Source organism: Ursus maritimus, unplaced genomic scaffold (assembly GCF_017311325.1).
Source record: "Ursus maritimus isolate PB19 unplaced genomic scaffold, ASM1731132v1 scaffold_16, whole genome shotgun sequence".
NCBI classification, from domain to species: Eukaryota; Metazoa; Chordata; class Mammalia; order Carnivora; family Ursidae; genus Ursus; species Ursus maritimus.
In genome coordinates, this window is record NW_024424008.1 from 14,866,830 (window position 1) to 14,892,256 (window position 25,427).

Here is a 25,427-nt window from a genome sequence, read left to right on the forward strand (position 1 = left end):
AGGTATTTTATTTTATTCCATTTAGAAAAATTCTTCTGAGGAGTACATGGGCTTTACCACACCACCCAGGCCGTCTGTCGCAAGGAAAAGGAATAAGCACCTGACTTGGGAGACATTTAATACTCTTGGGAAGACCCTCCCTCCCCATCTCACTAGAACCACATCAACGTTACCTTGTTTGAAAAGCAAATTCTCAGGCTCTACTGCAGACCTTCTGAATCAGGAAGTCCAGGGGTGGGGCCCAGCAATCTGTGTTTCTACAAGCCTTGTAGGTGATTCTGAGGCAGAAGAGAATTTGAGAATCATTGAGCCAGGATAAACAGGAGTGAAATGAAACTGAGCTATGCAAAGCTGCCTGAAGACCATTTAATCAATCAATGAGTATAGATAAATACTAATGGATATCTCCTATTTCCTCAGCACTGGGGAAAGTACCATAGGGAAATGCTCTATATCTTAATTTCAGTGATTATAATGTAGATATATACATATATAAAAAGACTTTAGTCTGTACACTTGAGATTAGTGCGCTTTTCTATATGTATGTTACATGTCAATTTTAAAAATAACTATACATAAGCATGCAATACATAATCCCTGCCTTCGAGGAACTTCCATTCATGTTAGGAGTCCATTCATTCAGTCATTTATTTAGGACCAGACAGTGTGCTGGATGGTTAGGGCTGCAACAGTGAATGAGCCAGGTGTGAACTCTGTCCTCATGAAGTACACATTCTAGTCAGAAAATACACAGGCAACTATGAAACAGTGGTAATGTCCATCATAATTACGAATAATATGTAGCCCTAAATAATTACAGCATTTCACTGAGCCTAAGACAAACTTTTTCATAGCTTAACCTTTCTGAAATAAGGATGTGTCTTACATTCTATAGTTGCCAGTTTTATTCGAAGGTTTTCCTAATAGTACAGAAAATAACGGTGCCTCTTCAGGTGATGGCGTCTTAGAGTTTGTGAAATTTGATATATTTTGAACTCTTAAGCATCATAGGATTTCAGGGATATGGAGATCTGTAAGCATTCCAAGAGTCAAACAGGGCTTCCCGGGTAAGGTGAGACCTGAGACAGGTGGAAGAAAGAGTAGGATTTGTAAGAGAGGAAGAACAAAAGGAGCAAGTGGAGGAGAAGCATCCAAAGGGAAGGAAAAGCTGTAACAGAGAGACAGCCCTGGGGCGGGGGGGGACAGAGGGGGCGATGTTAAGAAGCAAGGGAGCTGAGTGACTAATAACCTGAAATCAGATTATAAAAGGCCTAGAAAATTAAGCAAATGGTGCAATTAAAAATAAGGAACAATGAAAGGTTTCTGCACAGAAGAATGAAAGGTTAAGTCCAAAGTTGGTCTGTGGAATGGATTCAGCAACAGGGGAGATAGATTATCTATATATCTACATCTGTATCTATAGATACACATACATACATATGTGTATGTATATATATATATATATATTTGAGACCTAGGAATCCCTTAGAGGTTGAAGCATAAGCTTGATGAGCATGGCAGAGCAAGGCATGAGGGTAGACAGAGGGCCATGAGCGGAAGTTCTGGATCCGGGATTCATGTTGCAGCTGTACCTAGGTCCCAGGTTTTGGCTATATGCATGGCGTAACCATGGGAATTGGCTGAAGGAGAGTGGAGACGGAATGCCTGGACTTCACAGGAGCCAGGCATGACGGTAAAGTTTATACATGAGAGGACAACAGGGAGTTCGAGTCCACAGTCTTTAGTCAAAGGCGATGAGTTACCCAAAAGGGAAGGGAAGAACGCAGTGTGCATTAAGCTTTGACTCCGTGCAAGGCCCTCTGCAAGCTTATCTCACTTAAGCCGGCTAACAATAATGATACTAAAGGCTATACTTCGTGGAGTGCTTAATCTGTTTTGGGTCCTGAGCTAAGCACTTTGCATATATTATTGCATTGAATTTTAACCAGAAAAACTCCACAAAACCCCACACTTCTTGAGGGAGATTTATGCTCAAGGTTTTACAGGCGAAGAACTGGGATTTAGGGCCGTAAAGAAACATACCCAGCACCTAAAGCCACATAGTGTGTCGATGAGAGAGAATGGAGGTGAAACCCAAGCCTGAGGGATTCCTACAGTGCAGGCACATCCCGTACCCAGAGTATCTGAGATAGCAGGGCCGGGCACGGGAAAGGGTGGTGGGGCCGGAGGGCAGGGCTCTCAAAGTAAGTGGGCTCTTTGAATGAGGCTTTGGGAAAGGAGATGGAAGTGCAAAACAGGAGCCACCCTTCTTCCTAGTTGAAGGTGGATTTTCTTGGTAATGACATCATCTCTCACTTGAATCTCTAGAACCAAACTGTGTGGGGTTTTCTCTACAATCCTTGTCCCTTTCGCCTGTGGATGGCACTCTTTATATAGTCCGCTTTACCTGGTTCTGCATTCTCTAAGGCTCGGACGAGTTGGCATCTCCTCCAGGAATTTTCCAGAGCCTTTCCACTTGCAAAAGGAATTGGAGGGCACGTTCTCAGTGTTCTTGTCACACTTCTCTGGGCATTTAGCACATGCTATTATCATTATGTTTACGTGTCTCTTCCACTAAAGAGCATCATGCTTGACAGAAAGGGCAATGTACATTTCATCCCCGTGTCCCCAGTGCCCACGTCTGGATGCAGCACCCAGGACTGGTGTTGGCTGCAGAATGCCAGTTGTAGAATATAGGTGGGCCTCCAGTCCCGGGCAGCGCAGAGACACACTCTTGGCCTTCCTGTGCAGTTACAGCAAGGGTGAATCTGGGAGGAATTTGGCTAGGGTCTGTGAGTCCCAACAGATTCTGGACTCATCTATGCCCTGCAGGTTTGGGCAGAAGATCAGGATTCATGATGACTGATGGTTTAAGATCTTTTTGGCCATAAAAATGACAGTATTAGCTCTCATTTCTTAAATGCTTACTCTGCATCAGGCACCACGATAAGCATTTTAGCATCTCATTTAATCCAAAAACAGCTTTATGAATTTGGAATTGCAAACCTCAGCTTAACACTTGGGAAAGCTGAGACTTTGTGTGGTTAAGTGGTTTGCCCACATCTCACAGCTGGTAAGAAACAGGGCTTAACATTCCAAACTGCAGCTGATTCCAAAGCCTTTCCATGGCCATGCTTTGCTATCCAGGTGCTAATCAACTGACCAAGGAGGCCCGGACCCTGCCTGTCCAGTGACTTGACCCTTTCTCTCTTGCACAGGACTGGCTGGCCTGCTGTTTCAACTTCAGCCCAAACTCTGGAAATCACCTGTGCCTCTCTGGTCTCTATAAAAGTAGGAGATTGCAAGGATAGCATTCTCGAGAGATGAGAAGGGTCTGGAAAGTAGAGAGTGCAGTTCTTGTGGTTACTGCATTCATCTTATTGAAAGCACAGTTTCATTTACATTTACAACTGCAGGGCCATGGAGCTGGAAAGAATCTTCGAGACCATCTGTGTCCTGGCTAGGGACTATGGAACCAGTTCCGGAGAACCTGGAAGGTATTGTGTTTTTAAGAGAGCAGAGGAAAATATCACTAATTCTCATTCCATCATTCCAGCTTGATACGGTTCTCCAGCAGAAATTATGACCACCCTCAAAGTCTGCACGTTTAGCTGACAGGCCCAAGATCGTGTTTGTAAGAAAAGGCTGTTCCCAAGTTTTCCAATTTATATTTGCTGCTGTTTGTTCATTTGTCTTGCCTGTAGGCGCTAGCTTGAAGATAAGCTGTAGCAGGCATCAAAGGTTTAAGAAAATGTGTGGGAGGGAAAAATAAAAAACTAAACTAAAAAGTGAGAAAATTCTATCCATCAACTTTTTAACCCTGAGAATTGGGAAGAGGTGGCCATTTAAAAAAAAATGCGTCTCTGGGTTTTGTTTTAAATTTGTTCTACTCGTGAAGTATTGTCATCTGGTTGAGGAATACTGACTATTTTCTTAGTTTTTTTCTTTTCTTTTCATGAAGAGGTGGCTCCTATATGAGATGCAGTGTTGGATTCAGTGACTGGATTCTCACCCCTGCCCAATGTGATGGCTCTTTGCTTTCATACCTGGTCTTCCTGGCTGGCATGTACTTTAGGACAGGGATGTCTTCTTATTACTGTCCCCACAATCCTGGCATCTAAGTGTGTCCAGTCCAAAGCCTGGGGACACAGACTGAGGTCTGTATTAGTCAGGGTTGTCTAGAGAAATGGAACCAATAGGAGGAATCTATATCTCCATCACCTATTGATTATATATATTTTTTCTATCTCTCTGTCTCTCTACTGCTTTCTATCACTATCAGCATCTATCTAGAGATTTGTTTCTTTGTGTGTTTATTTGTTTTAAGGACATAACTCCTATGATTCCGGAGGCTGACAAGTCCCAAATCTTCAGGGTAGACCAATAGGCTAGTTAATGCTGCAGCTCCAGTGTGAAGGTGATTTGCTGGCAGAATTCTTCTTCCCTTGAGGGAGGTCAGGTTTTTTTCTGTGAAGGCCTTCAACTAGTTGGGTGAAGTCCACCCTCATTATGGAGGGTTATCTGCCTTACTCAACGTCTACTGAGTTGGAGGTTAACCTTATCTAAACAACAACAACAACAACAAACCTTCACAGAAACATCAAGAATAATAATGCTTGACCAACTACCTCTGTACTGTGGCCTAAACAAGTTGGTATATAAAATTAAACGTCACTAGATCTGAGGTTAAAATTATCTTAGAATTTTGGGAATTAGGGAAGAGTAGTGGAAACAGGAGACCGGAGGGCTGGACCTTGGTCTTCTGCAGACTTTTGTCGTGACTTTGTCTCATGGTGCCTTTGTTTTCACATACGAATAAAAGTATATATAGGTTTTTTCAATTTTTGGTGATCACTGCTTGAGCTTGAAGGAAGGAGATGCTCTGACTCGGAACTCAGAGACGATGAGCTCCTGGCAGAGCCATGGCAAGTACGAGAACTATATACACAAGAGCATGTGGCAGAGACGAATGAGCCAACGCCCAGCCACTCCCCCAGACCTGGTGGGAGAGCACACCCACTGGCTGTTACTGCTCTCTAGCTGCCAAACCTCAATGATTCCTGCAGCCCCAGAGGCAGCCACACCAGCGCTGGGCTGTGGACCATTGCCCCCTCTCCCCTTGGGCCTCCTAGAGCCCTAGCTGCTCAAAGACTTGTCTTCTTTTTGGAAAAAGCCTCAAAGTCCTCCCGAAGTCCCCACTAAATCCTCACCACAACCAGGTGGAGTAGCTGTTACCAACCCCATTTTACAAGTAAGGAGACTAGGGCCCAGAGGTGAAGCAGTTTGCCCAAGGTCACAGAGTTAGGAAGTAGCAGAGTTGGGATCCGCGCCCTCTTCTGTCTCCTTGCAAGGTCTGCTCTCTGAACCCGTATTCTCTATGAGTCTTGGCCCTAACCAGACCTCCACACAGTGATTCAGACCCCCAGTTATAGATTCTGGAATTAGCACTAATATAGCTTGGGTGTGGTGTGCACCCATGTGCCCACCAAATTACAGCCTTGTCCTTAACCCTTTGTCAGGAACATGCTTGCCTTTCCGTAAGACCGGAACTTTCCTTAACTCCTTGCTTTGCCCTTTAGTTACTCTGCCACACAGAGAGCCTACCCTGAATCCCTGACCCCTTGACCCTCTCCTGCCAGTCTCTTCCTCCCAATCATGGTCCTGATGTGAACTAGATAAATTCTGTAACCTCAACCTGTTGCCTGCCTGGTTTTGAGCATCACCCCAGTCTGCAAATTCCTGCTACTACACCCCAATCCCTGAGATTCGATTTGCCAGTTAGGTCAGTGGGTGTCTAAGGCTCCAACTTAGAAACTAGGCTCAGATTGAAGTAGAGCTGGCCCATAGCTTGGGATGTGGAGGTAAGAAGAAATCTGAGGAGAGAAACTAGGAAGCAAGGCAGGGAACAGGACCAACAGCCAGACTCAAAAGCCTCAATCCAAAGGAGCCTGGCAGAGAGGGGGAACCAGCCAAGAGGCAAGAAGGCTGTAACTGGAGCCGACAGTAGGGAGCAAGTGGGTGTAGAAGCGAGGATGGAGGTGCAAGCAGCACTGACTTCCCAAGCACCTGAATGCAGGACAGGGCTTCTTATAGGGTCTATGAGTATGGAGAGAATGGGCAGGCTCACCAAGCTGGTTCAGACCTGGCACTGACCTCCCCCTGGCTCCATCTAAGCCCTCGGGCATTACCAGGATTGCTGGGTGCTCCGACCACCATCCAGCCCAACCCCAGCCTCCTTCCTTGCTGCGCCCACATTCATTCCTTTAGTTATTCAATTAACAAACATTTGAGCCACCACTAGGATATGAGCTCCACGTAGGCAGAAATGTTGTCTATCTTTTTCACCATTTTAAGATCTACAACCCAGAACAATTTCTGGCACATAGTAAGCACTAGATATATATTGGTTGAATGAATGAATAACTGATGAATGATCAGAAAATGTTTAGTGTCCTAGAGTATCTTCCAAGTTGTGGCAGTAACCTTCAATAGAGTGCCAGGCACATGTTGTCTGCTTGTATTCACCAACAATAAAATACGATTTCATCTGTCAGCATGTAAAGTTTGTAATCAGACATATCCTATACTAAGATCATTTAAAGTTTTCTAAGACAAGAAATAGCACATAAACTTAAGAGAAAGTAAAAATACAGCTAAGTCAGGTTTCAGAACACTAATTTATTTTTTCCTTTTATTAAATTTCCAAACTAATCTTTGGTCAATGCTATCAATGCTACTAAGCATTTGTCACTGGTTTCAAAAGAATTTGCAACAAAGAATGCCTGAAGATTGCCAAAAATTACACAGTCACCATTGGAGGTAAAAAATTTTGGTGTTTGATCACAAAATTTCTAGACCCAAAAGGAAAATATTGATGCCCAGCTTTGAAATTTTACTTTGGCATACTTCTTAAGGCACTAGATCAAATAGCACTCAAAGGTTCTCAAGATGCACGTAAACTCTACATGCCGACTCCAGGATGCTGTGGTTAGTCCACTAAAGCTCCGACTGCCTTCTGCGTGCTCAGAGTAAACAAAAAACAACTCTGGGACTTGCACAGAAAACATGGCAAACCCTGAGGGGGACTCGAACTTTGAATTAAAGGAAACCGCAAGTTACCACACCGCTGACCATGAACATGTTTACATTTTGTCTGATTGGGGGCGAGGGCAGAAGGCGTTTGGGTGACTTACAGAGCTGCTGCGGGAGGTGTGGTTAAAGTTGCCACATAGTGTCGAGGGAAAGAGGACTGGGGAATATGGGTCAGAGGACCCAGCTACACACAGTCAGAGGGTCAGAAGGCCTCTGACAAACTTGGGCTTGGATTGGGTAGGAACTGCCATCGGCTAGGTATGGGGCGGAGGGAAGGAACACTTAAACAAGTAACAGATGTCACTTAAAATGATATAGGGCCGACAGAAGATTGCCTAAAGCCTGGTTTATGATCATCAAAAGTGTCAGTCTGAGCACGGGGAATGGTTTACAAAATTCTGTTAAAGATTTTTCACTAAAAGTCATAGTGTCTTGGGGTAGAATGGGTTACACTGAGTAACAAAGAGAGAAAACATTGCATTAGTCAGTGAGAACAGACCTTGACATCATTCAATTTCTAATTCTTGGTAAATTCTGCCACTCTAAGTAAGCAAAAGCAGTTGAAGCGATAGCAGATATTTCCCCTCCCCCTGGACAGGGTAATTAAATGGGAGTAAATGAGCCAATAGGAAATAAGCTCCTAGTTTAAACCTGGCCCGGCTAAGAGGGGTAGGTGGGGAGCAAGTGAGGAGCCCTAGGAGAAGTCAAAGTCATGACCACAGGCCAGAGTTTCTGCGGTCTATGTAACATCCATCCCGTGCAGACAACTCTCCCAGACTCTACCCCACTCTTTCTGCTCGCCCCAGAGCCTCAGCAGAACAGAGACAGGGTTTGGGACAAGTCAAATCCTGAGCTCTACTAGCTGCTACACCTATCCCTAGAAGGAGGCCCGGATCATTAGGAATACTGCCCTGGGTTTAAGAGGTCAGAGAACGAAATTTGCATAAATTAGTGCCACTTCCTCCTTTCTTCACTGTGTCTGTTGTGCAGCTTATTTACTTTCTGAAGCGCTTGATGCCGAGTGTGAAACTTCAAAGCACCACGAGGGTTAGTTATGAAGGAAAGGAAACATTCTAGTTCCTAGAAGCTATTTTGCAACTTGGAGCAATGCTTAGTGTTTCCAGGTGACTGGACTGTCTGCAGCTGAATCCCAACTAACAGATGGGCTGGTGAGGAGGGCCTGGGAAATGCTGGATGCGCCATCACTAGCCAAGCTGGCTGGGGCCTGGAGCAGGGCTCAGCCTAAGCCAGAAACTAAAGTGCTAGGCAAGGAAGCAGAGGCAGAAGCCCTACTGTATGGATTTTGGCAACACAAGAAAATTAAGGAAGAGATGCTTGAGATATTCCAGAAAGCAAGAAGCCTCAGAGCCAGAGAAGTAAGCTGGAATCCAGACTGTCATTTCCCAGTAGCGCAACCTTTGACAAGCTTCTTAACTTCTCTAAGACTCAGGTTCCTCAGGTATAAAACAGGAATCATACGGGGACGTGGTAAGAATTAAGCTTTATAAAGTATAGAGACCCCAGATACATAGGCTTTCGTTCTATCTTTGAAAGCAAAGAAAGGATCTTAGCAGCACAGCAAGGACCACAAAGAGAGAGGGTGTTTGATAAACACGTGCTAACAAATGGGGGCAAAAATTGCGTTCCAGACCCCATCTCCAGGTGGGGCTGAGGTTGCTAGCCTACACATTCTCATTCTACTACTCAAAGCGAAGTTCATGAACCACTGACGTGACCTGGGAAGTTCTTTGAAATGTAGGCTCTCTGACCCCACCCCAGACCCAAATATCAGATATCCACTTTGGCCTGATTCCCAGGTGGTTTGTCTGCATGTTAAACTTTAAGAAGCACTACTCAGTCAAGACTGACTGGAGGAATGAGGAAGTCTGAGTCTCCTGGTGGTAGCTTCTCGTGGCTCCAGCTGGGGGGCGGGGGGAGGGGGCGGCCCGTCAGCAAGTATCTAAACGGATTCCTTAAATTGTGACCACCTTCTCTCAGGGTTTGAGCAGAAGGCCAGGCTGCTTTGCTGCAAAGGAGCTGGGAGCCCAATCTGGTCGGCAGGGGTAGTGTACAGATTCCACAGATGGGTGAGCAAAGGTTGACTTTCAGAGCCTCAGCCTGGACTCAAAGGCAAGAGGACAAGGAGGCAAGAAGCCAAGTCCTGGGCACTCAGATAAGTGAGAAGCTGAAAAAGGTTATGTTGGTCTATAGAGCCAAAGTCTAAAGAATAAGTCTGGAAGAAAAAGAAAGCAGACAATTCAACCAGTACTTACGGTGCCACTTACGGGTAAGACGGGGAGTGAGTTCTCGTTTTAGGAGATGTTGGTCCTCCTTCTTGGGCTCACGTTCTTTCACATGTAGGTGAATGTGTCCTTGTGCGGGGTAGTCTGAGGGGACTCAGCATCACAACACACTTGCTCCTTAGGAAGGCAGGTAAGAGGCTTGCTGGAAGGTTCCTCTGACCTGCCAATGGAAAGAGACATCAGTCAAGGTGGGAAAGTGGAAATTTCAGGGACCGTTTTTGGAAAGTTCTGTGAAAAAGTGAACAGGAAGTCCCAGAACCAGGATTGCCCACACCACAATCCTGTGTGTTTTCAGTAAGGAATGGGCCACTCCTCGGGAGACAATACACCCACACCCCTACTAACCTGGATAGCCTTCTCTCAAGGGGAGCAGCACAGAATCCTATTATCCAAGGACGTGAGATCTAGGGGGGACTTGGTAGTTTTCAATCACTTTTTAATCCATGGAACCCTATTTTCTAACACTACTGGATCCCCCACATTTGAAATGGATATGAATGCAGCTGTTCTTACTGACAGAAGCTGGAGCCCAGAGCCATTCCCTTCCACCTCCTACACCCCTAGGCCCTCTGGGCTCCTGGGTGGAACCCCCTCGGTTCCACAGGGCAGTCTGAGAAGCACTGCCGTGCACCAGTCCTACTGTTACACAGGTGAGGAGAGGGAGGCCCATGCTGACAGATCTTCCTCGACCTGGCACTGGCTCCCATCACTCTCCATGTGACTCACTATGGTTTACCCACTGTGGACATTCTTCAGTCCTCAGAACATGCCATGCTCTCTCTTCTGGGCCTTTCTTTATACTCTTCTCTCTGCTTGAAACACTCTCTGCTCCTCTTCACGTCTCCTTGTCTTCCCACTCTACCCCTGCCTGCCTGACTCCTCAGTAACCTGCAGATCCCAGCAAAGGCCTGTTTGTTCTACTCACTGTGCCCAGCACAATGCCTGGTCAGTAGTCAGTACTGCACGTCTCTTTGTCCAAGAAGTAAATGAGCACACATGCAGCAGCCTCGCTCCACGGCTGCTTCTCCAGCTCAAAGGTGCAGGAATGCTGACAGCCCCTCCACCCAAATATGGGGTGGCTGTGAGCAAATCCTTGTCCAGTCCATGTTGATTCCTTCTCAGGGAGTTTTGATTGGTGTACAACAATGTGAGGCTGAAGATCCAAGTAATGGGAAAAATGTGAAGGAAATGCAAAGTGAGACACACTTAGAAAATGTTGGTAGGTCCATGTAATCGCAGCCTTCCAAGTGGCCATACAGAGTTATTGGCAGGTATCTGTTTCTTATGATGACAGTTTTCAGATATCATCCTGACCTGCCACCCTGAAGGTTTAGGGGAAAAAAAAATAAACGGTCTTAAATCAGACTACCTTCTAACCCCAGGAACCATATTTGACATTACTAGTAGATAATCTTCCAAAAGTTCTGAAAGAAATTTCTCACGACTTCGCTGATGACAAAATACAGGCATAAAACATGCTACCTAGTATATCTCAGGCATTTCTATGATGGATGCATGAATCTCTCCTGGAACACCCACCTGATGATTAAAGAAAAAAAAAAAGCCAAATACATATGAGGTAATGATTCACTAAAATTTTTCTGAATGTGCAAGCAGCTACAAATGCTAAGTCAACATATTCCAAATTGGCTTTCCCAATTAGTATGTGGGCAGTAAATTGTTAAGAAAAACTAATTATCTCTTCATTTATTAAAGATTTTATTTATTTATTTGACAGAGAGAGAGAGAGAGCACAAGCAGGTGGAATGGCAGACAGAGGGAGAAGCAAGCTCCCCACTGAGCAGGGAGCCCAATGTGGGGCTTGATCCCAGGACCCTGAGATCATGACCTGAGCCGAAGGCAGATGCTTAACCGACTGAGCCACCCAGGCATCTTTAATGATCTCTTTAGATAGTATTACTCCAAACATTATTTTTACAAGCTTTATAGAATGAGTCAACAGGTTAACTCAAGTCTCTGCTTAAGCATCATTTTATTTAAAATGACACTTCCTGGTAAACAGGTTTTAATTAAAAAGGAAAATTACATTTCCATCCTTCAAAGATAAAGGAGAAACTACAGACTATTTCACTATCTACACTCTCTGTCTCTACATATCTTTGGCACCAGTTACAAAGGAAAATTACCTGGAAGGATAATTTCTCCCACAATAATCCCTTCCAATTAGATAGGACTTAGCAACTTACGAAGTATATTCACATACACGATTTCATTTGCTCCTGTCATCCCTGTATGGCAGATGCAACAAGAATTAGTGTTAACTTCAGGTTAGAAATGAGGATGCGTGGAAGCCATGGGAGCTTTGTGACTGCTCATGGTTACCGTGCTAGTAGGCATTCAGCCAGGCTTTGAATCCAAGGTTTGTGATCACAGGTCTATCTCAGAGCTATCATTAGAACATAAACTGTGGTTAAGTCTGCCTGATGTCTTAGATCATATTGTAGACGGCCCTTGAAGCTCTTCTAGTTGCTGTGGTTCTCAAACTACACTTCTTAGAACCACAAAGGTCCATAGTGATGATTAGAAAGCCACCGTAGGGAAAGTGAGAAGACAGGATCCTGGGCTCTGTTGGGCACCTGGGTGGCTCAGTCAGTTAAGCGTCTGCCTTTGGCTCAGGTCATGAGCCGGGAGTATTGGGATCGAGCCCCACAAAGGACCCCCTGCTCAGGGAGACTCTGCTACTTCCTCTCCTTCTGCCCCTCCTCCAGCTCCTTCTCTCTCTCTCTGTCTCAAATAAATAAATAACATCTTTAAAAAAAAAAAAAGGAGCTCCGTTTTCATGTCTCCTATACTAATGTTTTCAAGAAAAATTTCATTTGAAGAAAGTATTCCTCTGCTTAAAAAAATTTCTGAAACTCCAGTATAACTAGTCCAAACTTCTCATTGTATATATTGGAAAAGACCCACAAAGATGACATAATTTGTCCATTTTCACACCCAACTAAGATCAGACACCAGATGGTTCTCTCCACACTCAGTCCAAGACCCTGTGGGATAAGAGTTAAGTCTCTCAGGACAGTGTTTTGTCTCCAGCTGAAGCTTCCCAAGCTGAGTGTGTGTCAGGATCACCTACGGGGCTTGTCACAGATTTCTGGGTCCCATGTCCAGAGATTCTGATTCAACAGACTTGGAGTGGGGTCTGGGAATTTGCATTCCTAACAGATTTCCTGGTGAGGCTAATGCTGCTGAACCATGTATCTACAGGATACAAAACAACCGAGAAGTCTACTGAATTGGCCAGCTAATTGTGCATTTCCTCAATTTTATTTCACTCTGGAAAAGTGGGAAAGGGACGTTTCTCCTCCAGAATTTATAACCATGCTGCTACACATTCATTAACACCTAGTGTTGCTATTCTATCACATCAAGATCCCAAACCCTCTGTGTAGCAGATGTTATGTCCCAGCGCATTCTCCCTCATCCAACCTCTGCATTCACTGGCACAGTGAACGGTGTGGCAGTTTCCATGCACACAGCAGCTTTCCATCTCAGTGGTTGGCATCTCTTTGGTATCTCTGTCTGAGGACCTCTGTCTGAGGACTTTCTTTAGCCACGTGTGTGTGTGTGTGCATGTGTGTGTGTGTGTGTGTGTGTGTGTGTGTGTGTGTGTGTAATTAATGCCCCCATTTTCCAGGACATCCTTCAAACACTGAGGACATGAATCTGCAGATAAACACTCCAGCTTAACCTGTCTCTCAGTGGGATAATTTTGAAGCTTGTTCAAATGACTCCTCAGAGGATCCCTAGTGAATTGTGCCCCAGGTTTACACAGCAGTAACTCACTCATTCATCACCCCTCACTGGCATTTCTCCCTTTCCCATTCACTTCCCCCCACTTCCTCCTTTGTGCTTCCTGAGATCACTTCCTAAATAAGCCACCTGCATCCCACATTCTTGTCTCAGGGTCTGCTTTTGGGGAAACACAAATCAAGACACTGTATCTCATGGTTGTTCACCAAATTCACAGAAGCATCACCTCCTAGCTGACCCACATCTGTTCTTGCTCACCTTTCAGATCTAGGCCCTGAGGTTTTATCCACAGGTCTTCCAATAACACCACTAACACCAAGTTAGGGTGAACTGAATAGGTGTTAATAAGCAAATGATACACTGACTGTTGCTGCCTTAACAGTAGCAGAAACACAGACAGTCCAATGTGTGGATACTCATGATTCATTAACTGGATACTTTAGTCACTCTTTAGAAAGAGGCCCAAGTTTATTGGTCAGATCTGTGAAGGATGCGAGCTTTAAAAAAAAAAAAGTGGCATTATGCATATTTTTCAGGGCATTGATATAAATATAAATATTTTTAAAACAGTTCATTCTGAAATGGAGATAAATTTCCTTTTGTACTGTTAAAGCAAGATTAACCTTCAGCAAATATTTACATTTGAGGAACGGAGTTTCAGCAGTGATGGCATTGACATTCGTCAAACTATAGTGCAAATCTCAATTTAAAAAAAGGACCATGTGAGAAACAATTAAATTGTCCTCAAATTAAAGCCAAACAATAGACAGATCCTTGGTTAAAAAACAGTGAAATGAATCAAACTTCATCCTAAATAATGGATCTATTACATGCATTTCATTCCACTCGTTGTTGATGGCTTAATTTTTTTCCTTATTTAAAAAATGGTCCTCTCATGGGATAACTGACATATAATGAACTGAACATATTTAAAGTGTACAACTTAATAAATGTTGACATATGTATGCGCCCATGAAACCATCATGCTAACTTATTTTTGAAAACAATATTATTGAGTTTTAAGTCTATATTATTTTGAAATCCAATTTCTGGAATAATCCATTAATTATCATATTGATGCAGTGATTCGTGGTGGGCTAGAAGCCCTTTACGTTACTCCCTATTTGAAATGACTACATAAGTATGCTCAAAATAATTGGTTGGCACAACTCCCTAGAACTTAGGAATAGTTGGCAAATAATAATAAAAGCTACCACTTATTGAGAATCTATCATAGCCAAGGGCCATTTTGTAGTTCTTTAGACACAACATTCGTAACTCTTAAAACAATCCCATGAGGTAAGTGTTATCAATTATTTTACAAGTGAGCAACTGAGGGCTAGAACATGACAGAGCTGGGAACTACATTTGCTCTGCTATGCAATATTCCCCAAACTGTTCATTTGTTTATTTTTTATTTATTCAACAAATACACACCAGACCCTGAGTTAGATGGTGAAGAAATAGCCCTGAAGGTGATTGACATGGTTCCCAACAGCATAGTTTATAGCCAATGATGAAGAAATTCACTATTTCATTGAAACATTATACAAATGATCAATTACAATAGTTATGAATGCCTATGGAGAGAAGTAGAAGGTGCTGTAAGAGCATGAGTTGGGGACCTGATGTAGTTTGGGGGCGGGCAGTTAGAGGAGGCAATCATAAGGAAGTAATGTTTAAGCTAAGACTCGAGAAATGAGTGATCTATGGTTTTTTTCGCAGAGAAAGTGACATGATCATATTTGCAAGGCTATTTATGGGAAAGCCACTTACACAGTAGTGGGAAGTGAAGGAGGGAAAAACGTCTTCCTTGAGAATTGCCAACCGCAAGCTCAACCCTCAGGCAGGGGTGGAACCAGAACCTACACACCTTTGTAGCACAAAAGTAGCTCATCGTACCTAAATATTGTTCAAAGTGGCTCTGGGTTAGTCAATGCTCTCAGGCATCTGGGTTAGTAAAAGCAAACTTCCAGGAAAAAAAAACAAAAAACAAAAAACTTTAGACCATCTATCAAAAAGTTCACCCATTTAAGGTTTCAATGAACATGAACTCACAATCAAAACCCCACGGACATGGAAGAAGCTGCTGCGAGCAGACATTGGCAGAAACAATGAAGTCAGAACTGCGGAGACTGCAGATAGGATTGGAACCATCAGATTCAGAATATAAAATAAGTTCCTTTGATATATTTAAAGAAATAAGAACATCAAAAGTGTAACTAAGAAGCAAGATATTTTACACATGATTTCATTCAAATGTAGAATTTGAGAAACAAAACAGAGGATCATCGGGAAAGGAAGGGAAAAATAAACTAAGATGAAATCAGAGAAAGGGAGACAAACCATAAGAGAGCACTTGATGTGATGAGCACTGGGTGTTATATACAACTGATGAATCACTAAATTCTACCCCTGAAACAATGAAGAAGAAGGAGGAGAAGGAGGAGGAGGAGGAGGAGGGGGAGGAGGAGGAGAAAAAGAAGAAAAAGAAGAAGAGGAAGAAGGTATTTACAAACTGTTCAAATAGATTTGAAAAAGAACAGCAGAGAGCTACTAAAAGTTTAAACTAAATGTTTAAGTTAGATAGTATTAATCTTTTTTCTCTTAAAATGTTGTGCCTATTTTCTTCCAGGTTTGTTGCTTCTGTTTAATTTGTGGTGATCTTTGTCACTCATTCCTATATTTTTTGTTCTTTCAAGGTCAAATCTGTCCATCATTTGCCTTTATGGCTTTTGCAGTTTGCCTCCTGCTTAGAAGTATTTTTCTTACTCCAAAGTTATTTTAAGAACCCTTATTTTTTAATGTTTATTAGTTCATTTTAATCTGGATTTTATATTAACACAGGAATCTAATATTGTTTTTAATATATTGCATTTGGAAGTTCCGACACTGTTTATTAAGTAAACCTTTCTTTCTCACTAATTTGAAATATCACTTTTAACATAAACTAATTTCTTGATCTAGTCAATGAGAATTTAGTTCTCTTACAACTTCTGACCTCACTTACTCTCCCCCCATCCTCCCAATTTTGGGTTAAATCATCAGTCACTTCTTATATAACAAAAAAGCATACAAATATTATACTGATGAGGCAGGTAATTACTATGATGATGTTTCCTTTCTTTTTTTTATAATCATATATTTTTTTATTATATTATGTTAGTCACCATACAGTACATCCCTGATGTTTCCTTTCTTGAACAACTTTTTGTTTTTCCAGGAGTTAACAATCATCTTGTTATTTTCAGTTGCAAAGTTTCCTATTAATCTATTCAAATGCTAGATTGGACTTGCCAAACACCTATTGTTATTATTTTCCAGACACTAAAATATATCAAGTAATCTATCTGTTCCATTTTTTTTCCTGGCAATCTCCCCCTCAGAATTCTCAAGTTCTCCTGCTCCATCTGGGCTAATTACTTTCTAGGCTTATGGCACAGCTGTCAGCTGGCATTTCCTTTAGTGCCTTGCCCTACTGGATCCTTCAAATATCAGTATGTGGAGGTGTTTTGTCTTTAGAGAAGCAGCCTCCAGTCTCCTGCCTAGGGGACATACGCCTGATGGCTATTTGGAAGAAGGGTCTTTGTGGCAGGAGATCTAAGAAAGGAGGCTGGGGGTCCCACTGTTCATTACCTGAACTTTTAATCAGCATGTTTCAGTCTCCTACCATTAACCCAACCCTACCTCACCCAGAATGTCTCATGTCCTGAGGCTGTCTGGGTCTCTCTTGCTCATTATCTCCAGAGAGCATGCTTCCTGTCGCCTGTGGAAGGTAGCTCCCTGACTCCAAAGGACGGGGAAGAGAACCTTTGGCTTTAATATCTACATTAAAAACTTCAACCAATCCCTGCACCTCACTCACCTTCAGTGTACCTGGGACCAGCTCCAGTCCTGCATCCTCTGTGGACTCCCAATAGCAGCCTCCTCTGCTCTAAGCCATGTTTTCCTTCTCCACTCATTTCCCACCTGTCAAAATTTTTTTCTGAAATCTTTCATTTGCTCACATTTCCTTTCCAATTTTCTCAGTCCTTGTGGATTTATACTCCCTCCAACCCTATCCCGTCCCACCTCTCCTTATTTAGTGATGTTTCTGTAGGAGGAGATAAGCGCAGCTATATTTAACTAGAAGCGTCTCAACCTCATGGTGCCATATATGTACGTATAGATAGCACTGTGACGTATATAAAACCCCACCCTCAGTGAAGCAACCACTGATCTGCTTTCGGTCCCTATAGATTAGTTTGCATTTTTGAGAGTTTTATATAAGTGCAATCATACATATGCATTCTTATTTGCCTGGATACATCTGTGGATAGATTTGATCTTCATTCAATTTTTAAAAAGCAGCTTTATTGAGGCATACAAAACCACCAGTTTTAAATGTAGGGTTTGAGAAGTTTTGATAAATGAATATCACATGTAATCACCACTACAGTCAAGATACAGAACATGTGAAAAGGAATATTTTAAATTTTAGCAAAGATTTAAGGGAAACACAAAGTTTCTTAGTTTCAGAGAAAGTCATGTGCTGTATGCATGCAACATTCAAGCATCATCCCATGAACACACAAAACCAAATGCCATTTAACCTCTCTTTTCAAGTTACACAGCTGTGAGAACTTGCATTCTTGATTATTTACAAGGAACTTTTGTGACTGGCTTCTCTCTCTCTCTCTCTCTTTTTTTTTTTTTTACAAATACCTCTTTGGTGCCTTAGGAAATAACTTCAAAGATAAAGTAACAGAAGAGGGCTTGTAAGGGAGTGAGATTAAAACCTAAACTACATTTGCATACTGTTTTTACTTTGATTCATTCCCTGCAGCGACTCCTCTGTCTCCAACCAGTCCACGGACCTACTGTGGAAAGTGTCACACAGCCCACAAGTTTTTGTCAGCCATGCTGTCTCAGGGCTCGGCCCTCCTATCTTGTCTCCCAGCCTCCAGTCTCTCCCCATTCCATTCCCACCTAAATATTCCTGTTCATTAATCTTTCTGAAGTCTTGCTTTTATGCTGGGAAACCTTGCACAGCCCCCAGGGCTCACAGCGTAAGGTCTGAGTTCCCTAACGCCACCTTCGTCTTTGTGTGCTCCACCTGTTTGCACGGCTGCTGTGGGCAGCTGTGGGCAGCTGGGAGCCCACAGACCGTCTGTTGCGCAGGGTGGGCTGTGTATGTTTTATCTTTCCCGACCCCAGCTCAACATGTGGAATGGCCTGGGGCTAGAAAAACAGTATGTGTTGCAAATACTGTATTTGTTGCAAAGGGATAAAAATTTACACCTGAATCTTTATTTAGAAAGCCTAGTAAGGTTTTCAATCATCTACTTTAAAGAAATTTCAGGGATTTATGTGAATGTGGAGATTTAGGTATCACAATAACTTAGAGGTTTTATGCTGCATTGTCATTTATTTGTCAAATACAGAGCACGACATGCCTGCGTTGCTTTCTGCAAAGGATCGCCATTTATTCATTTATCCAAACATTCATTAAATATCTCTTGAGCACCTCTTACACATCAGGCTCTGTGCTAGGCATCGGTGGTATATTGGTGAAGCAGAGAGATATTGTCTGTAACCTGACAGAGCTAACACATTAGCTGAATGAGTCATTACGAGAGTAAGCAGAGCTGCAGAAGGAAGGTAAAGAGGGAGCTGTGGTGGACACCACTGCTCTGCTCACATCCCCTCAGCACTCACCAGGCAAGCCGAAGGCTTCGAGACTTCTCTGGCCCACAGCGGGCAGGAGCATGCTCAGCCCTCGCACGGTGTAGGCCAACAGTGCCAGGGGATCAATGCCATCAGGAAGAACCCTCAACCGATAGTGAGGGAGAAAGCAGAGTTAACTACCCAGCCTCTTCTCCTTGCGGGTGGGACAGCTCTGGGGGTGTTCTATGCCATCATAGCCAGGGCTGCCATAACAAAATGCCATCCACTGAGTGGCTTAAACAACAGAAATGTATTTTCTCACAGTTCCGGAGGCTGGATGGCTGAGATCAGGGCGCCAAGATGGGTGGTTTCTGGTGAAGCCTCTCTACCTGGCTTGTGGGTGGCCACCATGTCACTGCGTGTTCACATGACCTCTTTTTTATGTGCTCTCTCAGAAAGAGAAAGAAAGAATTCGGGGGAGCTCCCTGGTGTCACTTCCTATAAATACACAAATCCTACTGTATCAAGGCCCCACCCTTAAGATCTCACTATAGGCTCTCCTTAATTTTTAATTATCTCCATATTATCCCTACCTCCAAATACAGTCATATTGAGGGTTAGGCTTCAACATATGAAATTTGGGGAAACACAATTCAGGATATGGCATATATTGTTTCCCAGAGTTCCCCAGTGAGACTTAGCCCGTTACCCATCTCCCAGTAGTCTGTTCATTAAGGCACTCTGAATAAGCCTCTTTTTCTTCCTTCCTCATTCTTCCACCTTCCTATCACAGCTTCATGAAACTACCTCCCAAATAAACCACTTGTTCTCAAATCCCAACCTCAGGGAACCCCACCAATGACTGGAGCCCATCACAGGGACTTAACTTGTGCTCGGTGGGCCTGAATGTTAGAGAGGCTTACCAGCTATGTCAGGAGTTCTTTCCTCAGGGCTCTGTGGGAAGCTACTTAAGGTGTTAAGCAAAAGAATGAATCTTTGGCAGAATATGGAGAAAGGATTCAAAGAAGTAAAACACTCATTCAGCGCAACTAACTGGGAAGCTATTTCTTCAGTCAAATCAGGAGAAGACTGTGATCAGTGTCTAGGGAGGAGGCAGTGAAGACAGAGCCTGGCACAGTGCCTGCCTCACCCATAGTCACTGCTCAATAAAGAGTTTTGGATGAAAAGTAAACAATGGGTTCTATGTACCAAACCTCTAGATAGACTGATAGAACTTGAAGATTGATTGCATTTGGGATTTGAGGAAAAAGAAAGAGTCAAGAACAACTCCCAGTCTTCAGGCTTGAACAGCTGGGTGGATGTTGGTGCTATTGACAGAATATGGACCATAGCCTTGAGGATCAGCAGGTTGGAGGGGTGGGAGATAATGAGTTGTGGGCATGATGTGCCTGTGAGACATCTAATTGATGCTGAGTAGGCAGCCGAGTATACAGGTTTGAAGCCAGGTCAGAGATGCATATTTGGGTCCCACCAGATACAGAGCGCAGCAAGCCCTCGCCAGCCACAGGGGAAAAATGACCAGAAGAGCTCCACATTTTCCTACTTTCTGGCATTCTCTCTAAAATAATATTTTAGAAGGAGTATGAGGGAGAACTGATATTTACCAAGAACCTATTATTTGCCAGGAATTAGACCAGGTGTTTATTCTTCAGAACAGCCCCAAGAGGGGCTCCACAATGAGCAATTCCCAACGTCAAGTGCATTCACTAGGAGGGTCTTTTGATTTCAGGGTCCAAATACCATTCTCTCTGCAATCCCCGGTTCAGCTAATCTTCCCTCATTTGGACAACTCTCTTTCCAAGTGGTCCCCCTGCTGGTGACCCTCTTGTGGTATAGCCCTAACTGCAGTCTTCTCTCAATTTCTGTCTCTGTAGATTTGCTTTTTCTGGACATCTCATTTAAATGGGATCATATAAGGGGGTCTTTTGCAATGGTTTTCTCAGCTAGTGTGATGAATAAAAGGTAAAATATTTAGTATTTCCTCAACACCCAAAACCTCATTATTTCTTTTTATTTGAAAACATAGCACACCATCTTGGATTTGCTAATACTGATACACAGTCCTGAAAATGCCCTAATTATTTTTCCTTCTGCAAACAGATGTTTTTTTGTAGATCTGCATCAAACTTATACATTTATTTGGAAAGATTAACATTGACATTATTCAATGTTACATATTTTCTACACCAGGTACATAATATTTCCTTTCCAATCCAGTCTGTTAAGTCAAAAGATTTGGGAACTTTAAAAAAAATTATTATTTAGGTTTTGAACATATACTATCTGTATTAAACTCTTTTCTGGTGTTATTTTTATATGGCACATTTCCCCCATGGTCTATTCTAAATCATTATTTCTGATAGACAGGAAAACTATTGAATTGTGTACAAAAATTTTGAGAAACAGTATTGAGGTTTTTTTCAGAAGATTAAAAAATAGGACTGCCATATGATCCAACAATCCCATTTTGGAGTATTTATCCAAAACAATGGAAATTTGGATCTCAAAGAGATATCTACACTCCCATGTTCACTTCAGCGTTATTTACAATACCCAAAATATTGAAATAACATAAATGTCCATTGATGGATGAATGGATAAAGAAAACATGGTATATTCATACAATGGAATATTATTTAGCTTTAGAAAAAGAAGAAAATCCTGCCATTTGCAACCAAATGGATGAGCCTGGAGGACATTATGCTAAGTGAAATAAGCCAGACACAGAAGACACAAATACTGCATGATTCCACTTACATGAGGTGTCTAAAATAGTCAAAGTCATAGAAGCAGCGGGCAGATTGGTGGTTGCCAGGGACTCAGGGGAGGGAGAATAAGGAGTTGCTGCTCAACAGGTATGAAGTTTCAGTTACATCAGATGCACAAATTTGTAGAGATCTGCTGTTAAATACAGTGCCTACAGTTAACAACAATGTACACTTAAAATTTTGTGAGAGGGTAGATCTCACGTTGTGTTCTTACCACAGTAAAAAAAAAATACAATAAAATAAAAAAACCCACATCAACTGGAAAACAATTATACAAACACAGTTCTTAAAAGATGGAAGTCAGAATCTATACTGCTTCATTCTCCAGATGTGAGGTAGTGTCACTCCCTATGTTCTAATTCTTTAATATGTTTGTTGGAGGCAGAGCTTCACAGACTACTTCCTGGTGTGGGGGTGGGCATCTCACCTGAGTCATAGAAGGTTCCAGAGATTGGGCAATCTGATAACTTGAGCCAGGGAGATGAGGTCATTCTTTTTGCCAACCATTGCAATCTTGTAAAAGGCAGAGGCGGTGACATGTTTCCTGGACCAGAAACTAAACCTATGTGAGAAGCCCTTAGGCAGAAGAAGATGGAAAGTGTGATCAGTGGAGTTCATTGTGGACTCTGTCCCCACTTTGACCTCTCCCAACCCCTCCATACTGCAACCGGAGTGAACTTTTGTCATGAAAGATGATTTCAAGGACCCATCACAATCTGTCCCTGCTCACTTCTCTCTAGCCTTCAGGCTACCTCCTCTCCTCTGAGACCCAATTTTCTAAGCATTAGTAAATTTCTTTCAGCTCCACAAGAAACTCATCGATTTCATTTTTACCTACAGGGCTTTGTCCATGCCTATCCCTTTGTTACAGCCCCTTTCACACCCAACCCTCCAAATGCCTGCTCGCTGTCAACTCGCAATCCAGACCTCTGTTCCTCTAGGAATTTTTCCCTGAGCCTCAAGACTGGGTTAGGTTTTCCCTTTCCAGGGGTTTTTACCCCTATTCCACGGGTTATCCAACTGTGTTGTGATTGCCTATTAACTTGTCTGCTCCTCGCTCCCCCTATACTGAAAGCTCCTTCAGGCAGAGACAGTCTGCCCAACATCTAACCTCATGAGATACCCTAAGTTAGAACTTCCCAATCAACTTGCTCCCAAACTCCTGATCCAAAGACACTGAGACAATAAGTGATTGTTGTTGTCTTGAATCACTAAATTCTGAAGTGATTCGTTATATAGTAATGGATAACTAATACACTATCAAAACTTAGTGGCTTCAAACAACCATATCCCAGATTCTGCAGGGTAGCAATTGGCAATTTCTTGTTTCCTGCGGCATCAACTCTGGCACAACTCGGCAATACTCAGCTGATGGGTTTGCTGGGCAGATCCAAGAGAGCTTCACTCACATGTCAGGCACTTTTTGGGCTAGAAGGTAGGCTTCGTTGGAACAGATGACCATGGGGCCTACATTTGGCCTCTCCAGCATGGCTGTCTCAAAGCAGATGGACTTTTTACATGGCAGCTGGCTTTCCTCAGAACAAGTATCCCAAAAGAACCCAGAGTTCTGCATGAGTTTTCATGATGTAGCCTTGGAAATAATGTACGGTCACTTCTGCTATACTCTCTTGGTTGAAACAATCATAAGACCATCTAGATTCAAAAAGAGGAAAGAGAGACCCCATCTCTTGATGGGAGGAGTATCAAAGAATTTGTAGCTATTTTTTGAAGAAATCAACTAATTATTAAGGTATAATTTGCATGCAATAAAACGCACCCATTTAAATATGTAATTTGGCAAGTTTTAACAAATGCCTATACCCTGTGACCACCACCACCATGAAGTTAGAAAACATTTCCTTCATCCCAAAGTGCCCTCCTGCCTCCTTGCAGTGAAGCCCCTCTCCGTTTCAGAGCTAGGCAACCACTAATCGGCTTTCAGGCTCTTCTAGAATTCTGTATGATACACTATATAGTTTTTCACATTTGACTTTTTCACTTAGCTAAATTCTTTTGAGACCCATCATGTTGTCTGTTGCATGTATCAACAGTTCATTTCTTTTTTATTGCTAAGTAGTTGCTATTGTATGCTATAAACTTTTTGTTTTAGCAGTTACCTGTTGATGGATATCTGGGTTGTTTCCAGGTTTCGGTTATTATGATAAGCTGCTATGAACATTCATTTTCATTTCTCTTGAACAAATATCTAGGAGTAGGGTTGCTGGGTTGGTCATATGAGAGATAATGTGTTTAACTTTATAAAAGACCACCCAAGTATTTTCCAAAATGGTTGTGTCATCTTACTTTTCCAGCAACAATATATCCCACCCTTGCTAACACACAGTATTGTCAGTTTTTTTTTAAATTTAGCCACTGTAATGGGTTTGTAGTGGTATCTCATTGGTGCTTTAATTTGCATTTCTCTGATGACTAATGATGTTGAGCATGTTTTCATGTACTAATTGGCCACTGATATGTCTTCTTTTGTGGAGTGTCTGTTCAAATCTTTGGGCATTTGTAATTGGTTGTTTTATTTTCTCATGACTGAGCTTTAGTTGTTTATATTATGCATACCAGCCTTTTGTCAAGTCTATGTATTAAAATACTTTCCTCCAGACTGTGGTTTGCCATTTAATCTTCTCAAAACTAACTAAACAGCAGAAGTTTTTAATTTTTATGAAGTCCAAATTATTATTTTCTTTTTTAAAAAATTCATGCTCTTGGTGTCCTCTAAAAAAAATTTTGCCTACCCAAGAGCACAAAGATTTTCTCCTATGTTTTACTCTAGATTTTATGTTCAGATCTATGATTTTAGCTTTTATGTTCAGATCTATGATTAACTTTGAGTTAATTTTTTAACTCAAATGTATATATCAGGTCACGGTTCATTTTTTTCCAGGCATATGCAATACAGTAGCATTAGTTGACAATACTATCCTTTCCTCATTTATTTACCTTGGCGCTTCTGTCTGAAGCAACTGTCTATGTGTGTGTGGGGGGGGCATATATATATATATCAAATATGATAGTCAAATATATGTATATATGTTTTTGCATATCTATTTCCGGACTTTTGTCACATTCTATTGATTTGTATGTTTCTCTTATGTAGTCATATTTTAAAACTGCCAAAAGCATGTAGCAACTCACTGGAGCTGAATTGCTCCCATGACATCATACACTAACGCCCTTAGGCATAGTCCGGATTACCTGGCTCAGGCTTCTGGGACATGACACTTTGGCTCCAGCTTACCGTTCTGGGCTCCTCTCCCTCACAGAGAACAAAGAGATCATAAAAGTAATTTCAAAAATTAGGAGAAGGAGGAGATATGTGGGGGAAAAGCGATGTGATCTCTTTTTGCCAGAGTTCTGGTCATTCAAGTTAAACTTGGTTTCAAGAGATGGAGAGATGAAGAGATGGGGTAGATTGCAGAGCCTTGTCTCCGGCCTAAAAGAAAAAGTTGCAACCCTTATAAATAAAGTGGGAAACAAGAGAATATTTTTTACTTCATGACTTTTTTTTTTTTTTTTGCAAAATACCTATTTAATTGTTTCCTATTTGTCAGGAACAAAGCTATTGGATAAGAAATCATAGCAGGGCTTTTCTGTTTCTCAAAAGTAACTTTGTTGTCAGTAAGCTTTCTGATTTACTAGAAATTTGAACTGGTTTACAAAGTCAACAGGTTAATCACTAGCTCAGGTCTCTAAAAATTCTTGTGAGACTTAATAATACATTTAGTTGATTGCTTTAGGGTCTGTTTGCAGAAGTAGTGATCTTCAATGAAAACAGGTGACAAATTTGAAAAAATATAAAATGTTTAGCAAC

The 25,427-nt window shown here is 42.2% G+C and overlaps 1 long non-coding RNA gene across 7 annotated transcripts; it reads right to left on the reverse strand.

Annotated features, from left to right (window-relative positions):
* LOC121102892 lies at positions 1-23,483 on the reverse strand. 7 transcript variants are annotated; one of them, XR_005834997.1, is made up of 6 exons: positions 23,011-23,483; positions 22,029-22,177; positions 21,591-21,734; positions 10,321-10,717; positions 9,366-9,555; positions 1-278 (listed from the first exon to the last, which is right to left on the reverse strand). It is a non-coding gene; the product is annotated as an uncharacterized LOC121102892 (long non-coding RNA). The 7 variants fall into 7 exon arrangements; XR_005835000.1 differs by having other exon boundaries at positions 10,321-10,548; positions 21,591-21,731; positions 23,011-23,482; XR_005834998.1 differs by lacking the exon at positions 21,591-21,734 and having other exon boundaries at positions 2-278; positions 23,011-23,477.
* Between the last annotated feature and the right edge of the window lie 1,944 nt (positions 23,484-25,427).